Genomic DNA, 6,000 nt, shown 5'->3' with positions numbered 1-6,000 from the left:
TTGTAAATGTAAATTTGAAGTTTCCTCAAATTCTAGTGTGTAAAGCTTCAAAATAGTCACTTTCTATAAACATCATTGCTTGAAAAAGTCCTGCCACTTGAATATCTGCTGAAGATGAATGCACGTTGCATGCAGAGTTGGCAAGGAGGCACCCATCTATAAACACACAGTTACTATTCATGGGGATTTCTTTTATCGTCTTTCCAGTTGTACAAACACAGCATCACCACCCCCCTGGCAATATTGCATTGTAAATTACCTTCCTTTTAAAAGCCCTCTCCCCTTAGTGCTTTTCATTCAGGAGCTGGGAGACAGCCCTGGGCTTGTCTTCAGATCAAATACAAGCTGCAGACTCTGGGTATTCACCTGAATTATATGAACCTCTGTGCTGCAGCTATTTCCGTGTGATACATTTCCTTTTCTTGATTAACTAAGCTCTGAAAAGGCACATCTGTTTCAGCATTGCCCCCTCAAGGCAGTCCATCAGCCCTCTGCTTTGTAGCATCTTTTTCTCTCACCTTTTCCTCTCCTTACCCTCTGTAGTCTGCTGTATTTTCTGTCTTGTGGTCATGATGTGTGTTAGGCTCCTGGGGCAGGGACTGTGTTTTGGTGGCTGCCTGTGAAAAGCTGCCTATTGTGCCATGAATATGAGACCTATTTAGAAACATGCAAGTGCCGCAGCCCATTTTGTGCCTGAAGCCCCAAAGATTTTGCTGGTGGCTGTTTCTGTTTAGTTGCTCAGTGCCTATCTATAGCCTCCTACAATGCTCCAAGCTCTGGGTACCCTCAGTTTCTTATTAACATCATTGGTGTTCAGCATCCTCAGCACCAGGCAGGTCTGGTCCCCAATGATGTACTAATGGACCAGCACTCTTTAGCATTTTAAATATATGCACTGAATGCTACTTTTAATAGGCACTGAACAGGACCATGATTTGCAGTTGAAATAAACACTAGATAATTTAGTAGAACACACTATTGGAGTCACAGCCTCCACAGGATATTGCTCTCTGTTACACTATCCAAGCAGTGGAGGAGTTTATTGCACAGTTTACTATGTGGCATCCAAAAATCCTCTATAAATAGCTGTTCATTTGCACCTAGGAATCATTTTAGGGAGAAAGGAGGGCAGGAGCCCTAGGCTGATTCTTTGATTAGGGTGGCCCTTAGGAGTATTTGTGCTCCATAGAGCTGGCATCCCTGTGCCCCCAGCCCTCATCACAGCCTGTGCCCTGTGGTCATCCCCACAGCAAAGAGGAGGTTCCCCCATCGGTGGTGGTGCCGGTGGCTGTATTCTGCTCTCAGGCCTCTCTTGCCCTTTGAAGCTTCCCCATTGTTTGGGCTATTAACATACTTTTGGGGTGGGTGTTTATCTCTTTTTGCAACTTTTACAGCCATGCACTGTTAAAGGAAACCCCACACAGCTCTGTGCCAGCAAGCAGCACCGGAGCCCTTTGGTGAGTGCAATGCAGCTCTGGGCAGCTCTTCCCTTTATTTGATCAGCTTCTAATACCTAACAGTTCTGGGAGTAAACATTTATAGATCAAATCAAACACTCGCAAAAGGAAGCACTCTCGATAGATTAGAAGCTAAACTGATCTAAATTAGAACAGATGCAGAGATAACCTTGCCTGGCTAAAAAGCATATACTATCAGTTGCACGCAGATAATTAAATGAATGAGCCCTTTTCTATTGAACAACTGATGTGCAATTGATAAACTTAATTAATAATTAACTTTTTAATTAAATATCAATTTAAAACAAGTGTGGTAATATGCCACTCGCATTTAATTTTGCTGCCTTTCCTTCATTAAAGAACTGTCATTAGGGTTGCAGGTATCTGTTTAAGATGCCTCTGTGCATTGCACAGGGAATAAATGTGTTCGCTGGGCACTTGCCAGTGAAGAGATGGTGATAAACAGCACGACCAGAGACAGAGTAACTTCAGGGAGTCAGAAGTAACCACAGATAAATGGTGCATCCCTGGCTGTGGCTTTCTTAGCATCAGAAGATGACCTACCTAGGCTTATGCCTTTGTTTGCTATAAAGGGGCAGCAATGAGTATGGAAGAGCTCAGCCCTCTTCATGACAACTGTTTGGGAAGAAGGTCCTTCCCAGGTTTATGAATGAAGTGGAAGCCAAGACTGAACATCTCAACCCTGGCCTATGTTGAGGGGAGGGAGATCCGTCAGTTATTGCCTTGTTTCAGCAAAGCAATCCTGAATAAGTGAGGGAAAGCTGCAATCTTTTTGCTTGTGTCTTCCCACATGGTGCCTTAGTGCAATTCCTATTAGTGCTAATGGGGTAATTGGCTCCCCTCAATGTGAACTCCCTATAATGCATCCATGTAACTTGATTTGAGAGTGTAAATCCCATTAGCCTGAATGGCAATCTTTTCTGTCTCTAATTCGCCCATTTGATCCGGGGAGCACTAACAGCCGATCTCGTCTCCCTTCGAAAGTGATAAAGAGGCATCTGACTTCTGTTAAATGGGGTTTGCAAACGTGCAGGAGGGTCTCACACCTCTGGGTTGGTGCCCCCCACCATGAGTCTGCCCTTGCAGCCGCGGGCGAAAAGGGATATTGCTGCAGGGCCACCAATAGGTGCTTTCCACTGGGCTCCCCATGCCTCATCCCACCTGTGCTCCTTTCTGTATCAGAAGTACATAATACTCCCTCTGTATAGAAACTTGTCTAGAGAGCTCAGCTGGGATTTGTGTACCTAAATACAATGCAAAAGACCTGAAGCAAGCGGTTGCTATGCAGTCTTGGCATCCCAGTTTGGGATGGTTCCTTCTGCATGCCTAGTAAGCACTTACAAGGAGCAATGAAATATGCAGGAAACTGGGGAGGGGGGGAAAGGCTGCAAGAATCATTTCCACCACCCCTGTGCCTGCCAGCGACAAGGAGGAATATTTGAGCCCCTCACTGAGGATGTAAGAAAATCTTTCCGCTGTGGTGGAGGATCTGAGTGAAGATTAAGGGCTGCTTTTATTTGTTGTTAATGTCTTGATTTGTTTCCAACTGAAATAAGTAGGGTAGAGAATAAGCCAATGGGCTCTTGAGCGTCTTTCTGCAATGTGGGGCTTGAAGCCAATTGGAAATGACTCCTCAGAAGGTACCATCATGGACACAGCACCAGACACCTATCCGGTCGGAATACACCGCCGATGAAAGGATGATTTCTTTTCCTGCTCTCCTCATAAGAGGATATTCTCGCTTCTCCACATGTGAAGGGAAGATGGGTCCCTCCCATGGGGAATGTTACTGCTGGCCACCACTTCCTTTCTGAAAGCCCCATTTGAAAAGGAGGAAATAGTTGGTGGAGGAAGTTCCTGAAAAGGAATCTTTCAAATCCTTATTTTCGTCAGGTTTTTTTTTCAGGGGACACCCAATACGATGGAAATAATTGGTGTGGCTGCCTCAAGTGATGGAAAAACTGCAGAAAACGGCAAAGAGTGTGACAGCAAGAAAACCGGCTTATTCTCCATTTATTGTACAATATTTATCATCAACCCGTTTTGTATATTTTGCTTTCTTTTGTGTAATCTTATCATCACTGGGGTTGAAAACGATGTAATTTTTGCTCCTTTGAGTAGTTGCCAAAAAAGCACTTACGTCCGAGTATTAGTGTATCATTTGGCTAGCACATCACATAATGGTTTTTTTACAGCAAGTATTTAACCGTGTTTTCATCCTGTGGGAAAGAATGATGGGTCTGTTTTGTAAAAATAAGACCTTGTGGCAATGTGGACATGCAAGAGATAGAAACATAATGCAACAAATTAGTTTCAACACACAGAAATGAAGTAGTCCAGGCTCCATATACATTGAGCAGGGCCGGTTCCTCTCCCTCGCTCTCTTTTGTCTCTCCTTTTTTCTCTTATTCTGAACCATATTTTTGGATTTTATGGGAAAACCGTGCAAGCAGGAACTATTAGAATTCAATGAACCACGTATTTGGTTTGGGCACACAAGACGTTACACTTGTATTACACACATACACGTTTGTGTGTATGTATGCATGCATATAGGTAAAAATAGCATTTGTGAGTGCATGTGGGAGAGAGAAGGGTAGTTGTGGGTACCAAGCAGATACGATCAAATTCATCCATTTGTGTGACTCGATGCAAGTTCGTGGTGTCACAGCAAGAACCAAATTAGTTTTATTATAGGCTGAAAAGATGCTTTGGGCTTTAGCAGCAGAAGCAGTATTGTGAAGCAGGAGAAATCTGATCGTTCTCATTTCCCTGCAGAAAATCAAGACCTGGAGCAAAAAAATCATTTGTCTTTCGGCGCTTCCGAAAGAATCAAGCAGGTAATGGTTACGATTTGGATCCTATCAAATCCCCCCCAAAGAGTGGTTAAGTATATCTCTAGTATTAAAACCCACCATTAACTAGAAAGCCATGCTGTAACCCACACCTTTCCCTCCTGCGTGTTTCACAACCTGTCCCCAGTAATGGTCCCTCTCCCCTCTGCCAGGACTAAAGTCAGAGTCGCGGTTTTAAAGCTCTCCCATTCCTAAACTTCATTATTTTTATGAAAATCCCCAGGGAGTTGTGACCAGGATTTATTTTCCTTTGGACATAAAAATTCACCAGGGTACTCCAGCCTTTGCCAAGGAGCCGTATGATCCGTCTGATGTCCACCTTCCTCCTTCCCAGCAGCCGCTCACCCGTTTGCGCCGTTACATGCCCATGAGTGTTCTGTCGTGTCTGAATTCAGACCCACAGTCTGGAGATGCCAAGTACGTGCCTGCCTTTCCTTCTGCGAGAAGGAGTGGAGCGGAGCATATGGCTGCATGGTTCCTACGTACAGTAAAAACTGCCATTCAGTGAATTTATTGGGGCTTTGTAGTGAGTTATCATCAGGAGTTGCACTAAAATGCAGCTCAGAAAAAAAGGGCTCCGTAGCAGAGACCCCATGATGGAACAGGCTTTTTGTGTGTCTTGTCTTTGCTAATTTACAGCATTCCATAACTTCCAAAAACATTGGAGAATTGTGTTCTGAAAGCCTTTCATCCTGAAAGGAACTGAGAAATCACTGCTGCTGGGGTGGGCTGAGTCAGGGTGCTCCCAGCCTGCCCTTTGGGTGCCCAGGATTCCTTTGAATGAAGGGGGTTTATCATAACACAAACATGCTCAGGGAGGGTTTCTCCAGACTTCAGAACTATTCTGCTTTGAAAAACCTGGAAAGCCCCCGTTGCACCACCACAAAGGAGCCATTAAAAAGATGAGATGGAACGAGGACCATCCCAGGGTCTGCAATCCCACCGAGGGGGATGCGTGAGCTGTGGCCTGCAGGAGGATGATGCGCCCATTGTTTTCCTAAGCAGTGTGCTTTCCCAACCAGTCTTGCTTTAGGTGTGAGGGGAGCTTCACCTTTCCTGTGCTGTGAGAAGAGTGATTAAAAGCAAAGGAGAGAAGGTGACTCAACAGTGACTACAGGCCATGCATAAATTCCTAACAAATGGCTGGCGGGGGAGATAAATAGCAGAAGCCTGAAGCAGCCTGATTCTACTTTGAGCAATGCTTTATCTCCACGGAGACGTCACCACTGTGTTATATCATTTCCTCTCCAGACATGGCCGTGCAAGAGCAAGACCTTCCCCTGATGTGACAGCACAAGCAGTTGGGGTGTTGTTCATGGCTGCTTTGGGAGTGCCATCAGCCGTAACAGAGCAAAGACTCAGGGCAGGAGGTGTAACACAAAGAAGAGCTAATAAGTGACCTTTGCAGTAGCATGATCAAGTCAAGCCCACCAGAAAATGATAGGTGAGGTAGGAGCTTGCTCAGGAGCAGTGTCCTGCCCGAAGGGTATAACCAGGCAGGCAGGGAGATAGGAGCAAACTTGCAACACTGGATTTTTTTGGAGGGCTTGTGTTATCCTTGATCAAAATCTCGTTGGTATTTGGGGCAGAATGGCTGTGCTGGACCCTCCGCCTGCCTCTTCCATGCTCCTCCGTGACTGCTCTGCCAAAACCCCAGCATTCAGTTA

Source organism: Lathamus discolor, chromosome 7 (assembly GCF_037157495.1).
Source record: "Lathamus discolor isolate bLatDis1 chromosome 7, bLatDis1.hap1, whole genome shotgun sequence".
Classification (NCBI taxonomy): domain Eukaryota; kingdom Metazoa; phylum Chordata; class Aves; order Psittaciformes; family Psittacidae; genus Lathamus; species Lathamus discolor.
The sequence above is the reverse complement of the archived record's forward strand: the minus strand, read 5'-3'. Positions refer to the sequence as shown.